This window comes from Sus scrofa, chromosome 5, assembly GCF_054392235.1.
Source record: "Sus scrofa isolate SSC_HxYL_T2T_F1_AM1 chromosome 5, Sscrofa_HxYL_maternal_Yorkshire_Landrace_v2.0, whole genome shotgun sequence".
Taxonomy (NCBI): domain Eukaryota; kingdom Metazoa; phylum Chordata; class Mammalia; order Artiodactyla; family Suidae; genus Sus; species Sus scrofa.
The window spans coordinates 34171491-34197141 of record NC_139387.1 but is presented as its reverse complement, the minus strand read 5'-3'; the positions used below and the strand labels follow the sequence as shown (position 1 = coordinate 34197141).

Below are 25651 nucleotides of genomic sequence, written 5' to 3'. Positions count from 1 at the left end.
GGGAAAGGAGGAAGAGAAAAACTCGAAGCATATGGCGCAGTAAATAAATGACAGGATTCTGTGAGTGCTGAAAACGGAGAAAGAAGGGAGTTCGGGGTGAGCGGATCTCACGCAAGCTAAGAACACAGTCACTGACATGCAGCTAACAACCGACACACAGATGTCACTGAGCACTCAGAATGGACACATGGAATGAAACCAAGAGGGCTTTACGTGTAATCACAGAGGCGCACGACGGGGGTAGGGCAGGGAGGAAGAAAGCGCCCACCACGTCGTCCGAGGAGCTTTCAGAGGTGAGAAGAAATGTCAGGACCAGGTTTTTGCTCTGGGATCCAAGGAGGGGGCGTGTGAAACAGGGAAAGGTGGTCCCGCTCAGATCCTTCAGGAGAAACTCCAGGATGAAGACTGAGAAGCATCCCTGGGGTCTGGTAGCCAAGAGGCTGTATTGGTGACCTTGACGTTGTTTCCCTGGGATGCCAGGGGTGGAAGCCAGACCCCGTTTGCCTCGAGAGTGAATGACAGACAGGAAGAGGTGAGGATAGTTTTCACTTTGCAGCCTGCTGCCTCCCTGACATTTCAGAATGGCCTTGACCTTCGAAAGGCAGGCTGGCCCACCTCCTTCCGCTATGCCCAAGGGGCCCGAGACCCCACAAAGCTGTGATGCGGAGAAGTACAAACAGTTGCACAGACGGCAACTGGTCCTGTGACATGAACACACCAAACAGGGAGGTTAAATGGATTGTTCATAATCCAAGGTTGGTCCACTGTTTCTGAATCTTTCTGAGGAAAACTACCCGGATAAGACATGGGCCAAAACCAAACTGCAAGAGATTTCTAAGAGATCCTAAGAAGCTCACTTGGCATTGTTCTGCGGGGCTGACAGCCCGAGTGTGAACTAAAAATGGGGTATGACTAGAAAAGGAATGTAGCTCTCCAACCTAAAGAAAAAAAAAAAAAAAGAAAAAAAACACTTTCAGGATCCCTATAGGAAAGGGATTTCCTAATGGAGAAAACACATTCTACCTCATTATTCTTTAGTTCTGAGAATCTAAATATACAGATTCCAGATTCTCAAGAGAGGGAGGAATAAAAGATCTGAAAGCAAAACTAAAGGTTTCTTGCTTCAACTAATGAATGTAAAGTCATTTTCCATTTGCCCACAAAAGGAAGAAGCCCATATAAATGGATTAAGAGGGCCAGGAAGATATGATTGAGCCATGAGGTCAGCAAACGTTTTCTGTGAAGGGCCAGAAAGTAAATATTTTAGGCTTTGCGGGCCACGTGGTCTCTGTGGCAACTACTCAACTCTGTCACTACGGTGGGAAGGCAGCCCCAGACAGGGCATGAACAAATAAGAGAGGCTGTGCCCCAGTAAGACTTTATTTCTGGATATTGAAATTTGCATCTCACCTGATTTTCACATATTACAACATATTACTATTGCTTGGATTTTTTTCTACCACTTAAAAAAATATGTAAAATTCTTGGATGGCAGGTCACGCAAAAACAGGCAATGGGCAGGACTTGGACTGTGGTCCACAGTTTGCTGACTCCTATGCTAGAAAACTCTTATCCAGGAAAACCCTTCCATCAACCTAGGTTTAGTGAATTAGACGTCTGGGTAGAGACCCGAACTTGTAGAGCCATGGAATTCTGTAGAGACCATGGAACTCATATATTTGTCCATTTACAGAAATCTGGTTCTTCAGAGGCCCCCAAGTTTTTCTCACTGTGACCCTGGGTGAGTCATTCACTACGATGCTCAGAGCGCGAATGACAGTTAACCTCTAGGTTAACTGGCCAATTAAATGTCTAGCCACTTAATTCTTCATTCATTCAACAAGTCTACGGAGTAATGATGGCTTCTCCAGTGCGGTGGGAGATATGAAAGAAAGTAAAAACGGGGTCCCAATCTGCCAAAGTCTACAGCTAGTGGAGATGACAGAGTCATGCACTGAGATAATGATATGATTTCAATGCAACTTCACAGAATTAAAGGGAGAGTTCTCAGATTGCTAATACTGAGACCAAACTGTTAGAAGGAGGTAAATCTTTTCACTTTCAAGTTAACCAAAGCACTTGATTACCAGCTTCTGGCATTCAGAAACTATAAAGACCATCTTATAAAATGCTAATTACCTGTATTACAAACTGCTCTTCAAAAAAGCAGTATTTTACAGGGGTAGGGATAAATTAGAAGTCTGGGATCAACGTATACACGCTACTACACATAAAATAGATAACCAACAAGGACCTACTGTATACACAGAGAAATCTACTCAATATTCTGTAAGAACCTATTATGGGAAAAGAATCTAAAAAAACAATGGATATATGTATGATTGAATCAATTTGCAGTACACCCGAAACTAACACAACATTTTAAATCAACTGGACTTTAATAAAATTTAAAAAATAAAACTGATGTTTTAAAGAAGAAAGTGACTGCAGAAAATAATTCTAATATATTGGTCATAGGAGGTCACGTATCTATGACTCATGATGTTAGCTTCTGATTAAGGCTAAGTTCTTTTCTGAACCAAATCAGATCAGATCACTCACTGTCTCACTCAGAAGTCTTTAAGAGTTTCCCATTTCCTATGATGCCCGATCCCTCTGAGCCTGCTGTGCATGAACTTCATGGCCTATATTACCACTTACTGTTTAGGCTTTCTGTCCACATCCACCTCCGACCGCGCAATGGCCCTAATATGCACTGTCCAACCCAAACTCTCTGCTCTCATTGAACATGCCCTGCACTTGCCCGCCTCCATTGATTTGTCCCTACTGTTCCCACAGCATGGAAGACTCTCTTCAGGAACTTCATCTTCTAGTTGTCTTCATAAACTCTCATTTATTCATCCCCCCCTTTTTTTGCCTTTTTAGGGCCACACCCACGGCATATGGAGGTTCCCAGGTTAGGGGTCGAATCCAAGCTACAGCTGCCGGCCTATGCCACAGCCACAGCAACTTGGGATACAAGCCATGTCTGCAACCTACACCACAGCTCACGGCAATGCCGGATCTTTAACCCACGGAGCAAGGCCAGGGATGGAACCCGCAACCTCATGGTTCCTAGTCGGATTCCTTTCCGCTGCGCCACAACGGGCACTCCTCCCATTTATGAAGGCTCAGTCTGAAGTGTCACTCATCTTCTTCATAAAATCTTCCTAATTTTACCTAGTTGGAATAAAGGCCTCAAAGACCTTTATGATTCCTATCTTGGCAAAAATAATTATAAAATGTCTGCTTTATAAGGCTCTTAAAAATATAATAATAAAGTAAGATAATGTTTATAGCACCAAAGCGTAGCTCCTGACCCAAAGTTGGAGTTCAAAATAAACAGAAGTTTCAAGTGTCTGTGTATCTACCCTTAGGCTGTAAGTTATTAAGGCTAAGAACCATATTTTAAGAACTTACCCACAACCCATTAAGTGTTTAATAAATGTTTATTAAATATAATTGGAATACTGAGCACTACATTTTTGCAAAGCATAACCAAAACTTTTAATCCCAAAGCTAAAATGTGAGAAGGACTGCAAACTGTAAGATTTCTGTATCTTTCTATTTGGGTTGGCCACATGGTCCAGAAAAATCATGAATTTGGGAGTATGATAGACTGGAGTTCCAGACTCAAGTTTTGTTACTCCCTAACTGTGTATCCCTGCAAATTACTTAAATTTTCTGAAACTCAGTGTCTTCATGTATAACATGTCAATCAGATGTCCTGTGAAGGTTTACTTTGAGACCTGGTATTTAGTAGGCATTAATAAATACTGATTCTAGGAGGCGCAGTGGAAACGAATCCGACTAGGAACCATGAGGTTGCAGGTTCAATCCCTGGCCTCACTCAGTGGGTTAAGGATCTGGTGTTGCCGTGAGCTCTGGGTAGGTCGCAGGTGCAGCTCGGATCTGGCATTGCTGTGGCTCTGGCATAGGCCAGAAGCTGTAGCTCTGATAAGACCCCTAGCCTAGGAATCTCCATATGCCACAGGTGAGGCCCTAAAAAGACAAAAGACAAAAGTAATAAATAAATAAATACTGATTATAACTAGTAAGCAGGACAGTGTTTAGATGCCACATTTATATTGCCTATATTAAGAAAAGATGCTCAAAACAGTATATATCAGAATGAAATGTGAACTATATTTCCTGATCATTCTTTTTAAAATTGAAGTATTTACAATGTTGTGCTTTATTTATACATATTCCTTACATATATTATTTATATATACATATATATTATTTTTCATATTGACCACAAGATATTGAATATAGTTCCCTATGTTATACAATAGGATCTTGTTGTTTATTTTATAAATAATAGTATGTACCTGCTAACCCCAAACTCCTAATTTATCCTCCCCACCCCTTTTCCCACTGGGAACCATAGCTTTGTTTTCTTTGACTGTGAGTCTATTTCTGTTTTGTAAATAAGTTCTTTGTATCATATGTTAGCTTCTACATATAAGTGACATTATATGGTAACTGTCTTTGTCTGGCTTACTTCACTTAGTATGATAATCTCTAGGTCTATCCATGTTGCTGCAAGTGTCATTATTTCATTCTTTTTTATGGCTGAGTAATACTCCATCATGTATATTATATATATGCCACATATCCTTTATCACTCCTCTGTTGATGGATACTTAGGTTGCTTCCATGTCTTGGCTATTGTAAATGAACATTGGGGGTGCATGTATCTTTTCAAACTTGAGTTTGACCTTTCTTTCTTAAATACGTAAATGGAGCAGCAATCTCTAGCCCATTGTGTGGGAAGGAACAGTGCCATGGAGGGTAGATTACTGTGATCCATGAGGGGTTACCTTATTGACAGGACATTCTTTGCCTCTTCCCTGATGACTTTAGCCGATAGCAAGACAGGGGTATGGGACATGATATCAGATTAGACTTGAGGCTCCATCAACCTATCAGGTGGAACTTTAAGAGCTATGGTAATTACCTTCTGCTTGGTAGGGTCCCTGAAATACAACCATTGTGTTTCATTTTTAGTCACTGCTGTCATCTTTCCAAGTTGCTCTGTATCCACTATGCTCCTTCTCCAGTCTTGCTTCAATTTATAAGTGATGAGGGTAGCAGCGGTACCCTATTTCAAATGATGTATATTCAAACTAAATTGACCCAGGGAACCCTACACCAAAATGAATCAAAGTCTATTTGCTATTGAATAGGAGCATTAGAAAACAGTTCCTAGATTCATTCTAGCGAAGCATTCCATCAGCTGAATGTTTTGCAGAGGTTTCTGCCTCTTTGATCAAGGAAGTGGAGCAGCTTGCTAACACCAATCTCTTAAAGTATGTGGTACAGGAAGTCAGTGATAATCTATGAAACTCACCTGTGCATCTGAGTTGGTGGTTTGGGGCAGCATTAGCATTTTAAAATATAACAGTGTCTACAATTTGAGTTTTGATGCAAATTTTTGATTTACTTTTTATTTTTTTTTTTGCTTTTTTAGGGCTGCACCCATGGCATATGGAGGCTGCCAAGCTAGGGGTCCGTCTGGAGCTACAGCTGCCAGCCTACACCACACAGCAACAGCAACACGGGATCCGAGCCGTGCCTGCACCCTACACCACAGCTCACGGCAACGCCAGATCCTTAACCCACTGAGCTAGGCCAGGGATCGAACCCGAAACGTCATGGTTCCTAGTTGGATTGGTTTCTGTTGTGCCACAACGGGAACTCCTACTTTTTAATTTTCAAGTGCCATGATTCCATTAATCTTTCAAGAAAAACCAATATAAGCCAATGTAGCTGATAACATTAAAAATGCTGCTAGCAGAGTTGCCATCATCGTGGCGCAGCGGAAACAAATCCAACTAGGAACCTTGAGGTTGTGGGTTCGATCCCTGGCCTCGCTCAGTGGGTTAAGGATCTGGCGTTGCCATGAGCTGTGGTGTAGGTCACAGATGCAACTCAGATCGGGTGTTGCTGTGGCTGTGGTGTAGGCTGGCAGCTGGAGTTCCAATTAGACCCCTAGCCTGGCAATCTCCATATGCCACGAGTGTGGTCCTAAAAAGCAAAAAATAAATAAAAAAAATAAAAAATGCTGCTAGCATTCCCATATTCTAACAAGGATTTAGGTAAAAGAGTTAGGTGAGAACATGTAAGACTGGTACTACGTGGGTTTTTCAGCCATTTCACCAGTCCATAAACCATTGTTTAAGATGTACTGAATTAGACAAGAACCATGGAGAAAACAACAAAGAAACTCTTGCTTCAATTTTTCTTCATATTCAGGGTAATCAGTGCTTGGGGCCCAAATGATGTGACACTGCCTCAGTTCTCCCTTTCCTGCTTCGAGTTCAGAAACAGCCAAGCCTGGAAAGTAATCAGACACCTCCCTGATCCTTGTGGACTGCTTCCAGGATGATAATTTAGTTTTCATTCTTCATGTGCTCTGTAAAACCTCCTACTGCTAGAGAAGCTCTTTGACATGCTCTAAACTCTAAGAACAAATGAAAATGGCATTTTGGAAAAAAAAAAAAAATTGAAGCCAGAACAAAGAAGTCAGAAATGTGATCCTGTAAGATCAGGCACTTATCTGCACTGCAAGTGAAAAAAGCTGCAGACTCAAAGAACTTAGCAATTTAACTACTAGTTTTCTCCTGAGACTTTTATGTCACAAGAGATCCTTACATTTCCAGGGGCATTCAACAGGATTCTCCCCTTTCAGTGAGGGCAGCAGCAGAAGGTCACTGGATATGTGTTCCTTCCCAGACGCAGAGATTCTTTTGTGAGCCTTGTTGGAGGAAGAAAGAACTCAAAAGGGAGTGGACATAGGCAGACAAAAGGGACAGGTCTCCAGGTGCCGGTGACATCTGTTTCCATTCAGCGCCGTGGTTGGTGGCAGAGTGAAGGGCCAACCTTTCATCCATTTAGCAACATGGCGCCCAAGTCCCTCATTCACTGCTGGGGCGTAACTGGGGACTTCGGGAACGCGTAATAAACTGACACCACGTCCTTGCCCTCCAGGTGATGCCAGTCTTGCTCAGGCCACTAGCTCTGCGTATGTTAATTCACATCGTTTCCTCCCCAATTCAAAACATCCTTCAAAACTCCACCCCAAATTCTTCTCCTGCAGGCAGCCTTCTGACTAATCGCTCTCGCCTCGACTCTGTGTTCCCCACAAGACTCATATCCTCCCCGTTTACACAACTGGAACTTGGCAGACGTGTTCTCTGGTTGATTCCTGTGGGCTCAGCCCAACTGATTTGTCAGTATCATGAGGATAGGGCTTTGGTCTTCTCTTTCCTTTGTGTCCGTTCACAGTAATTAGTTCTGTAGCTTAAACATAATAAACACTCACTCAGGGAGGACTGGCCAGCCAATTCCGACGCCTCCTGCTCAGACACCACTCTTGAGTGTGCTGGATCCTGGCTCTCCCCATAACAGATTAAGTTCCTAGAGGTTCCCCTTCCGGGGACGGTCTCCAGGTTTTCATGCTGCCTTTGTACAGAAAGGTAATGATGTGCTCAGCAGAGGAAGAAGTCAGAAAAGAGGGTTAGTGCCTCAGTGGGCTAGACCTCTGCTCATCGTTCAAACGGGACAAGGGGCCACTTCTACACGGTCTGTGCCATTAACCACATTCAGGAGCGCCAGCTGAGCACAACGGCAGGTCCTCCACTCCCGATGTCAACATTTTTTATGTTGTTATAGGAACTAGTCATTGAACCCACAGCGAGGAGTCTCCTGCCCCTCTTTCTCCCTCTTTCCTCACAAATTCTGTTTCCTCCTCCACTGTGTTCTTCTGCAGTGTTTGGAAACCAGAAAACCAGCACTGATTTCTCCTCCCCTGTGCCTACACACACGCTCTCTCTGTCTCTGTCTGTCATGTCCACAGAGAAAGCAGCAGCAAAAGAACAACCTGACTTAGATGGTTTAAGGGAACACAAGGCCAAGCAGAGCTGATACACATCGGCTACATCCCAGCTAAGTGCCAGCAATTTGATTTTCTTTCTTCCGAGGTAGCACTGCTAAAAAGAACAACTATTTTTATTAATGACGGCTTTGATAGCTTGCTTTCTTAAATCTGTGCCGAAGAATGAAAGGTGGGCGAAGGTGGGAGAGGTAAGATTTATCTTGCTTGAAATTTACAAATAGTCACAAGAAGAAGACAAATGAATCTTCTCACCTTTTACCTGCCTCTTATGGTACCAACAGATCCTTGAGTGTTCTGCTTAGCACCTTCTTCATAGCCCAGGGAATGCGAAAAATAAAGTTGAATGTTCGGTTAGCCCCCTGTTAATTCTCCCCTGCCATCTTGGTTAAGGCCGGCCAGCACATCTACCAGCTGCCAGGCTGGCATCCTGGCATTCGGGGCTCCAAGTTCACATAGCACTTCCTCGGTGATGCCCACCCAGACAGCCCAATCTAAAGCAGCCTCCCCTACTTCAGTACACTCCACTACCTGAAGATGGGCCACTTTTATCCACAACTCTTATTACTGTTGGAAATGATCTTTTTTTTTTCCTTTTCTTTCTTGTGTGTGTGTGTGAGTGTGTGTTTTGAGGTCTGCACCCATGGCATATGGAGGTTCCCAGGCTAGGGGTCAAATCAGAGCTGTAGCTGCCAGCCTACACCACAGCCGATCCGAGCCCCATCTGTGACCTACACCCCAGCTCTTGGCAACGCCGGATCCTTAACCCACTGAGCGAGGCCAGGGATCGAACCCGAAACCTCAGTGTTCCCAGTCGGATTCATTTCCGCTGCGCCATGATGGGAACTCCTGGAGATGATCTTTGTTCTTGAGTAATTAGACGACTGTCATAGTCCCTTTTTAGAATGTAAGATCCATGAGAGCAGGGGCCCTGAAGTGCTCACCAACGTATCTCTGCTATCTGGCCCAGTGCCCAGGATTAGCACTGACGTGATAAATGTTAGCTAAGTGAGTGAGCCGATCACCTTAGGGATCATTCTCGTTTCTATTCTTTCTCCTATGTGTGTGAACTATTTTTCTCTCTGACATAGAAGCACACCCTCCCTGGACACAAGGAATTATATATTTGATGTGACTCCCTAGACTTCACACATTTGATTCTCCATCATTTTAGCCAGTAACGACAGTCAGAATGGTAGTGAAAAGGTGGACACAGATGCTCAGAACGAGTATCTGCTCGTCTTGATAATGGAAAAACGTCACTCTGGTACATGGCATGCTGTATGTCCACTCAAACCGGAAAATTTCAGAACGTCTGAAGATTAATGTAGATGTAACATAATTATTTTAAAACAGCTATAATATTGTCAGCGCATTTACATTTCATTAATATAGAGTGCTTCCATTTCTACCTATAAAGGTTTAGTATAAAAAGTTCACCCTCATGAAATCAAACAAAAATACACAAATGTCTAAAAGAGCTAAAGTGAATGAAAGACATCCCACTATTTCTAATTGCAATTAAATGAGCTAAGACATAAGGGCCACCGACACTTTTATGCTGGGGCTCAAGCGGACATTGCAACATGCAAATGAAAGGAAATCTACTGTGTGGCAAGTGTAAACACCATAGTAGGATGTCCTAGGGAAAAAAGAAGATACATGAACATTACTGCATTAATGGTAATGTCATTAATTTTAAGCATTTTTTCTAGTATGTTAAATATTTCCCTATTATTTAAAAAAAAAAAAGAATGCTGCTCTTAATAGACCAAATCTAGTAATCTCTCTGCCAAGTGCAAAGTGCACAGTGAACTACCTGCAAAAGAGCCAATGATGGAGTCTGTAACATCACAGAAGATTTCAAAGAGGTGCAAGAAAATGCTATTATTTTCCTAATAATCATAATTCTGTTGCTAGCTATGGCGTTTTTGACTTTAGAGCACTCCTCAATTAAATGAACTCGTGAGTCAAAAATTATCATCTTGGCTGCCATGTGGCATTCTTCAAATCTCTTCAAATCCTTGCTTAAGTTTGCTTTTCTGAAAAGCACTTACCCACCTCTCTGGGGTGTTATATGAATTAGGAATCCTGGAGCCCACAGAGTCAAAGCCTGGCCAGCAGGTTGGAAGCTAATAAGCACAATGGAAATGGGCTCTACTTAGTTACCATGGATACCTCAGATAGAAAGGATTCCTATTCCAGAGATTCATCAGCAACTACTAGCACAAAATCCCACATGCTGCTTGGACCTAAATATGGTCATAAATGTTTACTGCGAATACATAAGGTTCATGGAACTAAGACTAAGAGCCGCGGTGCGGGAAACAGTTCTGTTTCTTCAGTGAATATGTGTATCCCATTTTCCATCTGGAGAAGTTAAAATTTTCTTCTGCAATTAGCTTTACAGAATACAGCATTTTTGTTGGATTACTGAATCTGCTCAGCCAAATCTGGGTGCAAGCGCAAATCCTGTGCAGCACCAGCTTACCTAGAAACACCATACACCTTTCGAGAGCTTTGAAAATCTCATATTGTCTGCTCAGTGTGGGGGTCGTGATTACTGTCACCTGAACACAAAGTCCCCTAGAAGGTCAGAGAGACTGGTGGTGGGCACAGACTCTGGTGTCCCTGACCCTTCCGATTCTATTCATGTGAAAACCTTTCAGACCTTTTCTCGAGAGTGAGTCCCAAATTACAGCTCAGTTCCTCATCATCTGATCCAGGGGAAGCGTATCATCTTTTGAAATCTAGTGATTCTGAAAGCCATGACTGTCGGTTTAATCAACCCCCCTGGGACATTTCACTCTTCTTTACAGATGTTCACTTCATACTTCAAAAAGGAAGGTGCAGACAACTGCTAGGACCAGGACTTACACTTGCAGCCCACTGTGCTAGACAGTTTCAGTAAACCAACAGAAACACTCCATTCGGCAAGGCTAATTGCACAGGAAAATTTTAACTTTTCCAGATGTTAAACGGGATGTCGCAGATAGGAGTGAACCGATCTGGCTCCAAAAAGGATTCCCCCTGGTTCTTTATTGCCACCCCTCTGCCCCCGTCCTTGAGTGTTGATCGCATCTCCAGGGTGTGGGGTTCACTGCTGTCTGTCGTGTGCTGACTCCGGTGAGCTAGCAGAGAGGTCAATGAGTTGAGCGTGCGTGAGGAATGGGCCAGGGAAGCATACACAGGTTCTGCGAATGGAGGGACCATGGTCCACACACCATCACTGGTAGCTGACGGCATTTTTTTATCTCCTTTGCGTGCAATGGTCCCATATTTCCTTTCTTCACCACTTTCTGCATCACTTTCCTTTGTCCACATTTTCTGCAGATCTCTAGCCACAGCCATGGCTTCAGCTACTACCACGAATGGCTCTTGTGTCTTTCCCTGCAGCTCCGCTTCCTCTCCCAAACTTCACCCATACATAAGGAAAGGATATATTTCATCTCTACTGCGAACTCTAAGCCCATTCGTCTCCTTCCTGATTTTTTTCTTAGTTAGGGGCACAGCCGTCCTCCAAGGGACCCCCGCTTCTAGTCCTTGACACCACTTTACAAGTGTTTGAAGAGAGATTTCTAACAACTGGCTTCCATTTCGTACTACCAAGCAGATTAACTGTCCCCAAACAGTATTTTTAAAGGCATTTTGAGGGATAGTTTTTCTTCAATTCTTTTTTTTTTTTTTTTTTTTTTTTTTTGTCTTTTCCTAGGGCCCCTCCTGCGGCATATGGAGGTTCCCAGGCTAAGGGACTACTCAGAGCTGTAGCAGCCGGCCTACACCACAGCCACAGCAACGCAGGATCTGAACCACGTCTGCGACCTACACCACAGCTCCTGGCAACGCCGGATCCTTAACCCACTGAGCAAGGCCAGGGATCGAACCCACAACCTCATGGTTCCTAGCCGGATTCGTTAATCACTGAGCCACGACAGGAACTCCAAGTTTTTCGTCAATTCTTGTATAACATAAAAATGTAAAAATATTTAAAGTATTTAAGCTTGTGGTAGTCGTGATGGAGGTATTGACTGTGAGAAGCAGGGAGAGGACAGGAGAGAGAGGGCCATTTTCTATTGTTTGAAGCTGTGTTGTCTGTGCGTTTTGCTAGGTTTGCTGTAAAAGTCTCAGGAAAAGTAAACCTATCCAATCCTTATCTTTTGTTATCACCCTTTAAAATCTAGTCTCACCATGGAATTAGGAATATGCTCATGCATAAACTGACTTCAAAAATATTATATAGATTTGTTAAATTTTTAAGTACAGTCTATTCAGAAAATAGTCGCAATATTTCTTAATTTACTCTTACGATTTTATCATTTTGTTTACCAAGGACATATAAGGTGCTTAAATTAAATATAGAGAGTGTCTAGAAGGGAGTCAAAAGGCACAGACCTCCAGTTATAAGAAAAATAAGTCATGAGGCTGTACTGCATAGAATGCTACTGTATTGCATACTTGAAAGTCCTTAAGAAAGTAAGCCTTAAAAGTTCTCCTGACAAGAAAAAAAACTCTCTAACAGTTGGGTGATAGATATTAACTAGATATGTTATGGTGATCATTTTGCAATATATAGAGATATTGCATCATTAGCCATACACCTGAAACTAATATAATGGTGTACATCAACTATACTTAAAGATTAAAAACAATTTTAGAAAGAAAAAGGAAACTAATTTATTTCCTGAATGCACTATACATACCATATATTTAGAAAGAGAATTTAAAGCAATCATTCACATACAAGTTTTGCCACCTGGGATTCTGTTGTGTCCATCCCAATCAACAAGTGTTGTTTCTTTAAAAACGACCTTTTCAAAAAAATCAATCATAGACAACTTTGGGGGGGGAGGAAACTTCCCCCAAATAGACACAACTCTTTGCAATAGCACAGCAATGTCTGCAACCACGTTATCCATGCTAGTTTGGCAGCTTTATCTTAGATCGTGTCCCTGATCTTAACTTAGGAAGATTTTCTACATTTTGTTTTCTTTGCAGGTATATTTTTCTAGCATCTACTTCCAAGTCTACTTTCTATTTTGTAATCTCACTGAGCGCAGTGGTAGAGCTAATGTCACTTATATTTATGTCTCTAAGTATTGAATCCAAAAGATTAACAGCAGCAGTCACTCCTCAGGGTACAGTAATTAATGACATAATACTATGAAAATATATTTTTTTTTTTCAAAAAAAAAAAAAGCCTCCAATTACACAGTTTTAAGAAATCGTCTTGTGGGAATGACCTAAGTAGCCTAGCCATGTGCTTTTCTTAAAATGTCATCAACAAATGTGTGTTGAGCAACTACTGTATACCCACTGTCCTGGGTCTTGAAGAAAATGCAAAGCAGGTGGTACCTCTTCTCAAGGAGTTTAAGAAATAGGTCAATAAAGACGAGACCTGTTCGAAAAGGACCACATTCCAAGCAAGGCACTAACGGTGTGTGATCATGTTCCAGGGGGGAGACGGCCCATCTCTGACCAGGAGAGTCAGGAGCTAGTTCATTAAGGAGTGGTGTCCAGACTGGAAGTGGAAGATTCGGGAAGCTTTTCAACAGCTGGATGTGGAAGACAGAGATGCCAGTCAAAGTGAAGGTGAGAACGTGTCTGTTTTTGCATGGAATAGGAAACGTCCTCACTTGGCTACACGTATGTGAGAAAAATGGTAAACAGAGAGCTAAAAAGTTCTATGGGTGAGACTCGAAAAATGTGTAATTGATTCGATTATAATTGTTATTAGGAGCTCCTGGCAGTTTCCAAACAGAGGAATGACCTGAAAGAATAAACTGGACGTAACCTAAGAATACCAAGATGTGACAAGGTTGGGGGGGTACAAGGAGTGTATGTGTGTTTGCGTAAAACTGAGGCAGACTGCAAGGAGGGGGATGAGAGGATGGACGCTCCCAGGCTGGACACGGTGGGGATGGGCCTCGGGTACTCTTGGTAGTTACACTAACAATAGGCCTAAACTGGGACTGCACTAAAAAAAGAAATGACATAGAATCATCTTAATGAGGCACCAGTGCGGCATTTTAAGAAATAATAGTTGTTTACTTCATAAAGCACCTCATTTAAAAGTGGTTTGAAAGTTAATCTTTTCAGAAATAATAACACTTTTTTTGCAGTACCTCCCCTCTCAAAGCCATATAGGGCAAGTCCACAGACGGCTTACTTAGAACTAATGCTGAATCATGAATTGTCTGTGCAGTGTCACCCAGAAAACCTTGGTTCTTTCTTCTCTGTGAGTTCTTTGAGGATGGAGCACGTACTTTCTTTTTTTTTTAATATTTATTTTACTGAAGTAGAGTGAATTTACAATGTTAAGTTCAACTGTACAGTAAAGTGGTGCAGTTACACAGGTACATCCTTTTTATATATATACACACATATTAAATATATGTAATGTACGTATATATATGTAATGTAAATATATGTAATGTACGTAAATAAATATATGTAATGTACGTAAATATATGTAATGTACGTACACACACATTCTTCTTCTCTTCTTTTCCGTGAAGTTTTATTATAGGATGTTGAATATAGCTCCCTGGGCTAGAAGTAGGATCTCGTTGTTTAGCCATTCAATATTGGAAAATATTTGATGGGTGTTTTGGTTTTTTTTTTTTTTTCGGCCATGCCTGCGGCATGTTGAAATTCTTGGGCCAGGGATCAAATCTGCACCCCAGCAGCAACCTGAGCCGCTGCAGTGACAACACCTGATCCTTAACCCACAAGGTCTTTGAGCCACAAGAGACCTCTTGGAATGTTCTCTTGATCTCTGTACTTTTTCCAGGTCCAAGCACAGGGGCTTGCATATAATTGTTACTTGATTTCTGTCATATGGAGCTAGGCAAGAGACTAAAGAAAGCATATGGCAAAATCTGAGTCGAAGGGCATTAAAGTCTCTTTCAGGGGTAAGAGGCAGTCAGAACAGAATTGCTACAAGGTACTACGAGGGTAAAAAGGACAGATATGGAAGCAAGGCAAAGACATAATGCATCCAAGGTGACCTCGTTGTCCAATACAGTAGCCACTAGCCATGTGAAGCTATTTAAACTTGAATTAATTAAAATGAAATAAAACCAAACATTCAGTCCTTCAAATGCATTAGCCACATTTCAGGTGTTCCAGGAGCCACATGTGACTAGTGCTACCATCCTGGATGGCCCAGCTAGGGACCATTTCCATCACTGCAGAAAGTTCTATTGGCCAGTGCTATTCCAAAAGAACTGGGAGAATCCTAGCACCTTCTCTTTTGTGAAAGAGAGCAGAGGGGTAGATCTGAGAGGCAGAGCGGTCTCGAAGCTTTTGTGGACGTCAAAAGCTGAGGAGATGGAGAGGACAAGCAAGTGGGGACACCTGAAGACCTTTGACAAAGAAGGGTCAAATAACTGTGACTGCACCTGAGTTCACCAACATGAACAACCACTCGGAAGCTGGAAGCAAATGTGGTGATGAAGAAAAGAAGTGGGATAGAAACTGCAGGGCCAAATGGGACAAGACTTCTGAGCTTGATGCCTATGGCTTTTCAGGCAGATCTGTGTGCTGCCATTTTTCAAGGTCCCCACCGAGCCTGGCCTAGATCTGAAACTCAATAAACATGGAGAGTCACTAACTGGTGGGACAGATAAAAATGGTCCACAGGTACCGTGTCTGGGTGATGCTGTCCACATTTCTCCACCAGGGCAAGGATGGCCATAGTCCAGAATTGTTAAGGTTTTCCCTTTCAGGACTTGTAAGAATGTTTTTATTTGAGTTTTGTTAATAATTGAGATAAAAAGAATGCCCCTGGCTAGTTGATTAAGAAAAACACAGAAAAATGCTAGCTTTTTTTTTTTTTTAAAGAGATAATTCTTTCTCTCTTTTTTTTAATTTTTATTTTTGGCCGTGCCAGCAGCATGTGGAAGTTCTTGGGCCAGGGATTGAACCAGTGCCACAGCAGTGATCTGAACTGCTGCAGGGGCAACACCAGATCCTGAATCTGCTGTACCACAAGAACTTCCACCAAATGCTAGCTTGTTAAAAGAATCAGAAAGAAGCATGATGAGCAACATTTCGACACTTTAGTTTCATTTTTTAGGAGTTTGTGTGTGTGTTAAAGGGTTCTCCATAACTATAATGTTTAATATACGTAAAAAACCCTGGAATGCTGCAAAACTAAGGTGTCCATTGCTCTCCTGTGGAGTCACTGTGCAAAATTATAAATACAAGGCTGCGTCTTTTACAAACAACAGAGAAAAATCAAAGAAGCACGGCAAATTATTACAGGGTTAAAAAAAATTCTTGCAGCATTTTATTAAGAGAAAATGTATTATCACAGAAATGGAAAATAAACAACTTTTCCCTTCAGCCCATACATGAAACCTGAATATTAAGTTGATAACAGAAACTCATGATTTTCCAAATATATCAGTGAATACAATACTTCTAAGCCTTGAATCAATGTTGAAACTACTCAGTCTATTTTTTTTTTTTTTTTTTTTTTTTGAGCGGGAAAGGTAGAGAGCTGTAAAGTCAGTTATAAAACATATGGAATACGGAGGGATGACTCAAACAATCTGACTTACTATTGCATGTATACACATTCATTTTCTCGAATTAGTACATACCATTGGAAACTGCATCAACCCATAAAAATAACTCATACGCCTATTATGTTTTTCCATTTTAAGCTTGTAATAGCAATAACGACCTCAGCAAAAGACATTTCCTTGGACTTAATGGCTGGCTGGGAGGCAGGGCCAAGGGCCACTGGTTCCTCCCAGCTGGTCATTAATCCTCAGGAAATGCCTGCACCGCCATCATTATTGCTAAAGCACCATTATAGGAAATTCTCACAGTTCTAATATATGGAAATTTGAGGCTATTTTGCAAGCCCATGGTATTCATGTTAGTTAATAGGCCACCACTGAGCACAGAGGACGCAATTATCAAAACGACAGAGGGGAAAATGTCTTGTTCTCCTAGGTCTGTAAGATTATAGGAAATGGGGACTAGTCTTATGGGAAGAAGTGCATTTGAAGCTAAAAGACATTCATTTAAAGGGAGATTTGGAATCACATACATAAAAGTTAATAAAAGATATGGCATCCATTCCCACTACTTGGTTTAAAAAAATGTATGTTTTTAAAAAAGGTACAAAGTAAGGTTATATGGACATTTCCTCCCAAACTGATCAAATAACGCCAAAGAAAATGAGGTCGGGAAGAATGTTTATGAACACAGACAACTGTATTCAATGAGGGGAGTTGAGGAGAATGCATATGGTTGAGAGTGCTGACTGCCTGTAGGAGTTCTTTCTTTTTAATTTTTACTTAAGAACTGTACACACACCACCATATATGACACAGCAAATATTTTGTTCTAGATCTTATGATCACAGAACAATTGTAAAAATTGGTTTTTTTTCTTTGTTTGTTTGTTTTTTGGCCATGCTCCCAGCATGCGGAAGCTCCTGGGCTAGGGATGGAACCCAGGTCACAAGAGTGATAATGCCAGATCTTTAACCCGCTGAGCCACGGGAGAACTCCTCAAAATGTTGTTTTTTTTAAATCTCAGCTAGAGGTTTTAGCACATGCAAACAGGCATCTAGTAACTGAAACCTAAGAGCAAAATAATAAGCAAGTTCAGCGCTAATGTTCTGCAACATAGTTTTCAATCGCCTAAAATATTTTTAACTGGCTTCTAGCTAAAGGGAAAATGAAAATTAGGTGTTTTCAAGTCTATTCATTCCTTCCTTTAAATAAACAGGACCCACAAATGGTTTCAAAGCAGGGAATTAATCCAAAAATCACACCCCAAACAGTCTATAAATCTTTTCCACGTGTTACTGTAACAAACTACAAATGTTGGATATGATGCTTTACACTTAATGAAACTCACTGCCGGTTCTCACTGTGTGTTACATGTGCCTGCCTGGTTCTAAATACGGTTCTGAAGCTAAGGAGAACTGTTTATGGGTTGAACTGTGTTCCGCCAAAGATGCTGAGGTCCTAACCCCTTGTTTCATCTATGCATGTGATCTTATTTGGAAATCGGGTTTTTGCGGATGTGATCAAGTAAAGCTGAGGGAGGTCATTAGAGTAGGCCCTAATCAAAGAGGACTGGTGTCCTTGTAAGGGGAGAAGAGACACACAGCAAGAATGTCATCTGACAAGACAGGGAAAGACTGGAACAATGCATCTAAAAGTCAAGGAACGTCAAGATTACCAGCGACACCAGAAGCCAAGGAAAGGGCATGGAACAGATTCCGCCCTAGAGCCTTCTTTGAGAGCCTGGCTCTGCTGACACCTTGATTTCAGGCTTCTAGTTTCCAGAACTGTTAGGAGAGTTAGTTTGCCCTACGTTAAGGCACCCAAGTTCATGGTATCTTGTTACAGCAGCTCTTTTGTTACAGCAGCTCTAGGAAACTAATACGGGACCTGAAGGAGGAAGAACTGTCAACATTACAAATAGAAAACCAAGAAAAGACTGGTGGGTTGACAGGAAGCTGCTCCCTACCGGGAAAGAGCAATGGACTAGGAGTCAGGAAACCTGGTTCTCATCCCAGCTCAGGAGGTTGTATGACCTTGAGTTGGACACTTACTTGTTCTCAGCTTTCATTGTGTCACCTAAGGAATATGAGGGAATTCAACTACTTAATCTCTCAACTGAGTGTAGGGTTACCATCAGGCAGGTCAAGCACCAAAGAGTTATATTTATAAAAATCACTCATCTGGCATTGCTTCCACAAGGCGTTAGTGAGAGACAACAGCACACAGGAAGCAGAACCACAGGCTCCCATTTGCCACTTCCGTGGTCACACTGGTGGCTTTGACCACATATCTGTGGATCACGTTAGGACCAAAGAAGTTTGTCACGGAAGTAATAGCAGTCTGTCCTGCTATTTTTTTTTTATTATTTTTACTTTTGATTTTTTTTTAAGTTGACATATAGTTCATTTACGATGTTGTGTTAGCTTCAGGTGTACAGCAAAGTGATTCAGTTATACAGCTACATCTATTTCTTTTCAGATTCTTTTCTCTTACAGATTATTACAAGATATTGAATGTAGTCTCTTGTGTTCTACAGTAGGTCCTTATTGGTTACCTATTTTATATACAGTAACATATATGTGTTAATCCTAAACTCCTAATTTATCCTTCCCTCCCTCCTTTCCTCTTTGGTAACCAGAAGTTTGTTTTCTATATCTGTGGGTCTATTTCTGTTTTGTATATACGTTCTTTTGTATTAATAGTTTTAGATTCCACCTATAAGAGACAGCATATGGTGTTTGTCTTTTTCTGTCTGGCTTTCTTCACTTAGTATGATAATCTCTAGGTCCATCCACGAATGCTTTCTTTTAATATATACTTTTTTCTGCCTTTCCAAGATTTTTAAAATGTTTCCAGCTGATTCAAAAGGAAGCTTTTGTTTAGATAAGATCATGGTTAGCATCAAAAATAAAGAATGTCACTTGTAAACCATGATTTTCAAATTTTATTTTGCCAACAAGTATTCATCCAAGGAGGAAAAGAAGCACTTTATATGCCATGGCATAATTGCAGCTTAGGATTCAATAGGACTGGGGCAACACGTATAGTAAACTTATTCTCTACGTGGTTGCCATAGTGATCCAATTTATAGCTTTTGCTCATTGGGTATCCTGCCCAAATATCATCACCATCATCATAATCATACATTTTGGTCATCTACTCAAACACTCAGATTCTAGAAGTGACTAGCAGAACACAACAGACCTTTATCGTTCTCAAATTTTAATATTCACAATTTGAGCTATTTGCAAATCCAGTTTTTTCAAAGAGATCCTCAGCCAGTGAGGCAGCCCGGCCATTTGAGGAGTGTTTGCACCACAGTGCAGCTTTGCTCTGTGTGTGTGACTGATACCGCATTTTTTTTTTTTTTTAATTAGGGAATGTAATGCTGTCAGGGCATCAAATGTGGATATTCCTAAAGGTCTCAAAATAACAGGATCCTACCATAGTTCATTCTAGAGACGGGCCAGCTAGCCAAAGTACAATTAACAGGACATTTCCCCCAATGATATTTGTCCTTATGGACCTTTAAAATCTGTGTGAAACAAATTTCTAGGAGGAAAAGAAAGCATTTCTCTACAACCTCAGTCTCTGGAGACACGTTTCAATATATCCCAAGAGGGCAAACAGGTACTCAAATCAGCCTGTTGCATGTGGCCTCAGGAAAAGCAGGTGTGTTACACTCCTAGGCCAAGTCTTTGCTTTCTGGCCTCTGAAATTGGCAGAACTCTTAACACAGTACAACAGCCTAAGTTAACTCCAGGCAAGTAGTTAGTTGTGTGCCAAGCCCACCTTTGACTTTGCCGGGGCCAGCCAGCCCTTTCTAATGACGGAATGTGAAAGAGTGACTGCACAGCCACAGACGGGAACCAGGGGCCAGATTTCCACTCTCCACCTCCCTACACCCACACAAAGTTCTTGTGTATTTAGAAGAGAAGGCACATCTTAATGTCTGTCCTCATGGGATGTGCTGGAAACTTCCAAGCAACTTACAATCTTAAGAACAAATACCTCTGGCGGTGGCTACATGAATCTCTACAGGTGGTAAAATTGTTCAGAGCTTAAAACACACACACACACACACACAAACACACACACACACATTGTGGATACCTGAATATGATGGGTGGACTGTACTCACAGAATATCCTGATTGAGGCAACTTGTACTATGGTTCACAAAATGCCACCACTGAGGGGATTTTTCTGTTTGCTTTCTTACAATTGCACGTGAATCTGCAATTGTCTGAATTAAAAGGAAAAATAAGGATATATCTGCTGGAATTGGGGTGAAAGGAGAAAGAAAGGGAGTCTAATCTTTCTACCAGAGAAAGGGCAGGAAAGAAAGTTTTTCCTTAAAAAAACACAAATGCGTATGGCTCTCAAATCTTCCTTTCTAGTTTGCTATTTTTCCTATTTAGAAACTTGGAAACAACGGGGAGGGCCTTCCTTCGGACCTTTTCTTTGGGGGGAAGAGAGGAGGTCAATAAACTCCCAACCGTGTTGGTAGAACACAAAGTCTCTGAAACTATGTACCCCCATTAGCTATTTTTCACACCTAGTACTTTCAAATGTCACAACAGTATCCACCGTTTATCAATTTTGCATTAAGTTAAAACTCAGTAATCCCATAAGAGATCTTTTTATGATGCATGAGCAGGGGAGGCCTCGCTGTAAAGCAGTGCAGTCATCTTTCCTAGACTAACTAAAGCATCTGGAACTACGTTCCCACACATCCGCCTCGGCTTTCACCATGGATTTTAATTGGGGAGCCTAATGCGATGGGGTGTTCTCCAACTTGGATATTCCTATTTGAGATCCAGAGAGAGAGACAGGAAAAGTGACTAAATTTATTGAGCGCTCACTATGTGCCAAGCACTGTGTATTGAGCTGCCGAGACCAGGAAGGGTGGGACCCATGTGTGGTGAGGGTACAGGCTCATGCCCCAGACATGACATCACACCACCACTCTGCCTACTCAGAGTCACTGGCTTGGGAGGCCAAAAACGATTACATGATTCAATGGCTAAGGTCACAGACAGCCATAGAGGAAAGGGCTCCAGGAAAGCAGCATCGACAAAGCTAAAATGGACAGCCGATCCCTGTGGCTACTGTTATTAGAATACAGAATAGTGTAAAGCAATCAACAGGAATATGTCACCAAAGCCCACTCTCTGTTATCCAAACTTAACTACTGTCAACCCCATAGTGAAAACTTGAAACCAGACTGAATCATGTCAACGAAACAAACAGAGTGATACAATACAAATGCAGGGAGAAGCTTCTTGCACCTACAAATACTAACTATATGTTCAATAGATTTTTAAAATGAAACCAACGGATCTGGCACATACTCATTTGCACGTTGCTATGTCCCCTTCTGCCTAGGATCACTGTAACCTCCAAGGTCACATCCACGCTAAGCAATCCCCAAAGTCCCAAAGTTCCCTTCTTGAATTCAGCCGTTGGACCATGCCATTCTTCTCTTTGGAACTTAGCAGTGTCTATCTTAAGTCTACCAATCCTATCCTTTAATGTCCAACACTGGAGAGATCTCTGCTGCTTATTTACCCCCTTCTGGGTCACGTCACCTCTTTATTCCCACTTAGATCACCTGGCCCTCCCTTTACTCACCTGACACTATTTATCGATTTAGCCTCTCTGCACATAGATTCAAATTCAATCCCTGCAATGTTGGAACTGCTTTTTTTTCTTTTGTCTTTTAGGGCCACACCTGCGGCATGGAGATTCCCAGGCTAGGGGTCAAATCGGAGCCATTGCTGCTGGCTTTCACCAGAGCCACAGCAACGCTGGAACCTTAACCCACTGAGCAAGGCTAGGGATCGAACCCGCAACCTCATGGTTCCTAGTTGAATTCGTTTCCTCTGAGCCAAGACGGGAACTCTGGAACTGTTTTTAATATGTGTCCATCATACATCTGAAAGGTGTCAGTTTTAATCTTCCGGCCATAAGAGCTGATGAACATGGAAATGGAAAAAAGAGTAAATGTCTCATAGCTGCTAAGTAGGATATAGGTGAGGCTGGGGACGATGAACCTGTATTTTTAAAGTTATATATATAACAGGCCAATTTCTTTTTTTTTTTTCTTTTCTTTTCAGGGCCGCCCCCTGCAGCCTATGGAAGTTCCAAGGCTAGGGGTCAAATCGAAGCTACAGCTCCCGGCCTACACCACAGCCACAGTGACACCAGCTCCGAGCTGCGTCTGTGATCTACCCCACAGCTCATGGCAACGCTGGATCCTTAACCCGCTCAGCAGGGGCAGGGATTGAACCTGCAACCTCATGGGTACTAGGCGGTTTGTTACCACTGAGCCACAGTGGGAATGCCACAAGACCAATTTGATTCACCCTACTGTAAAGTAATAAATAGTAACTGCGGATTCTATTTACTGGTGTCATCTTAGGATTGTGTGATGCTTTGCCACTTATCAATTACTTTTCTCTGCTATTCTCACTCTAACTCAGAGAGGAAGGTACAGATAATATGATCGTTCTCATCCCCATCTTATATATGAGAAAGCAGGCTCAAGGATGGTAAGGGACTTTTCCAAGGTCATCTAACTAGAAATTCATTAAGTCAGAACACAAGTCAGAGGCCTTTCATTGCAAACCCAGTGCTCCGTCTGCCATAACATCTGAAGTCTCATTTAGAACCATGATTAGTGAGTTGGAACAAAAGGACATCATTAGCAAGATCTGGGAATGTCATTGTGCAAAAAGGAAATCCTGAATTAATAAATTCTCACACGTTTTAACAAGAATGATACACTACACTGTGAGCCTTTACCAGGAACTGGACACCTGAGGCAAAAACTACAAAGGAAGAATTATCAGGCTCATTTTATCAAAGAAGAAACATAGGCCCCGAGAAGGAACAATGGCCTAAGGGTAGTGAGTGATAAGGCCCAGACTCAAACCCAGATCTGTTAGGACCCAACGTGTGTATACGCTCCGCTGCCCCAAGTAGGAAGGTTTATTTTGCAAACGGACAAACCAGATGTTCTCCGTCACCATTAAGAACAAGACAAGAGGAAATGAGCTGAAAACCGTATAAGGAGAAATTTAGGTTGAATGTCTTAAGACCCTCCTGTCACAGGCGGGGTGATTAAACCGGCGCACCATTACCAGGGTACTCATGAAATCGCCTTTCTAGACGGCTTGTTCGTGTATATAAAAATTTTCCACCGAAGATACTTTCAAGACTGTAAGTAAATCAATCTAGACATTTTCCTCGGACTCAAAAAAATGCATACCGATCAAACCACAAAATAAGACACCTCCATTTTCACACAGATGCAAAAACGTTGTTTGCCTTCTGGATAGAAACTGTCGGCTTGTCAAACAGGGATCTAAAATCTGACTGTAACACAGTACTTAAAACAAGAGCAAATTGTAGCTGAATACATACCACATTTTAGGAATCTCGAGCAGAAAACTCTTTTTTTCTGGAAATTTTTTTTCAGGGAATTCTTCATACTGTGGCCATGTACGGGCAAGCCCTTCACACTACACAATTTATGTACACGTTAATGTACATCCCATTAATCCCCTGACGTACATAAATGCGGCAGAAAACCACGTGGTACCAATGAGTGTGACCTGAACTAGTTCCCTGTGAAAACAAAGGAACCCCAAAGAGGTTTCGACCATGCAAGTGACATAATAGAGAAACTGTGTGCCTATAACTACTAAAAAGGGTCCCAAGTGATCTCTACCTGAGATCAGTGATTTCACAGCAAAGCAGATTACAATTGTCTATTAGACAAAAGCCACCATTTTATTCTTTATGAAATTATGGAGTTTGAATGATTTCGTGTAGTTCATCAACTGTCTACATAGCATGCAGAGCAACGCACGAAATCCTAAGCCCCAGATGATTCACTGATCGATTTTAACGTCCACAAAAGAAGTAAGTTACCCCTGGAAGAAGAGTAGGACTAAAGAAAAACATGGTTTTGGTTTGATAGCCTGGAAATGAGCACTCTAAATGGCAAATCTTTTTTTTTTTTTTTGTCTTTTTGCCATTTCTTGGGCCGCTCCCGCGGCATATGGAGGTTCGCAGGCTAGGGGTCGAATCGGAGCTGTAGCCGCCGGCCTATGCCACAGCTATAGCAACGTGGGATCCGAGCCTCGTTTGCGACCTACACCACAGCTCACGGCAACGCCGGATCCTTAACCCACTGAGCAAGGCCAGGGATCGAACCCACAACCTCGTGGTTCTTAGTCAGATTCGTTAACCACTGTGCCACGACGGGAACTCCTCTAAATGGCAAATCTAAATGGAGCATCAGTACACTCTGTACCATTGCTCGGAAGGGAATTACAAGGAGGAGAATTAGCGTTGGGAATGCGTTCATTTCCATCCAATATGTGTGGGAGACATACGGTCCAAAGATAAGACAGGCACATGGACGACATAAAAATTAAACATCCCTCTAAGGAAAGGGAAAATTAAGAGCGCAGGAGAATGCAAACATTGTAGGAAGGACAGCCCAGTGGCACGAACCATGCGCTGAACATCAAGCCTCTAGAGGGACTGCGGGACCACAGAGGTGGTCACGTTCCTACCTTCCAGCTCCATCTCAGATCTACCCCCTGTGCGTGGGCCCAGGCCTGCCAATGCTTCATCAAAACCCATGAGGAAATTTACACAACATTAAAGTTGGGCCATCTGAGAGAAGAGGGGCAGGAAAGCAAATGTAGGAACTGAGATTCTGGAATAAGGAAAATTAGACTCTAGGATTAGCTTCTGACACAAACTGGGTGATACACGTCGTCTCTGATAGCACGATCATTTGGAACCAGGAAGGATACAAAGACCACAAAACAAATGGTATTTTGTAAGACGTCATCAGCTACAATCTCATGCGGACCTGATCCTCCACACCTCCCTGGGCTTTGGTGCTTCCTGTAATAGGGTGCTCCCTCAAGACTGAAAATATTTGGATTGTCTGGAAAGTTGGCCGACCCGCACTTCCTTTATTGGTAATGTTAATGCTTAACCGTCTAAGTTATGTGCCATTGCTACCTATGTTATTCCAACCGCGAAGTCCTTATTCCTACAGTGACGTAAACCTAGGGTATTAGATTCTCCCCCAATGGATCCCTAGCTACAAATCCCACTGCTTTATGTGTCACTTTCAGTGCTTCAAAATATCCTTGAAAGACGTCAGGGAAGCAAATCACTCTTCACTGATTTTT

The 25651-nt window shown here is 42.0% G+C and overlaps 1 protein-coding gene and 2 long non-coding RNA genes across 7 annotated transcripts in view; 2 read left to right on the top strand and 1 right to left on the bottom strand.

Moving 5' to 3' along the window:
• Positions 1-25651, top strand: part of LOC146403307 (uncharacterized) — an 897172-nt gene that overhangs the window by 50456 nt on the left and 821065 nt on the right. The gene's annotated exons all lie outside the window — the stretch shown is intronic.
• LOC106507220 (uncharacterized) overlaps positions 1-25651 on the top strand; it is a 356536-nt gene that overhangs the window by 8668 nt on the left and 322217 nt on the right. For all 4 annotated transcript variants that reach the window (XR_014803548.1, XR_002344007.2, XR_014803547.1 and 1 more), the window contains exon 2: positions 13354-13489. This is a non-coding gene — a long non-coding RNA (uncharacterized LOC106507220). The remainder of the gene's footprint in view (positions 1-13353; positions 13490-25651) is intronic.
• The window catches only part of HMGA2 (high mobility group AT-hook 2), a 144715-nt gene that overhangs the window by 91962 nt on the left and 27102 nt on the right, over positions 1-25651 (bottom strand). The window lies entirely within an intron of this gene.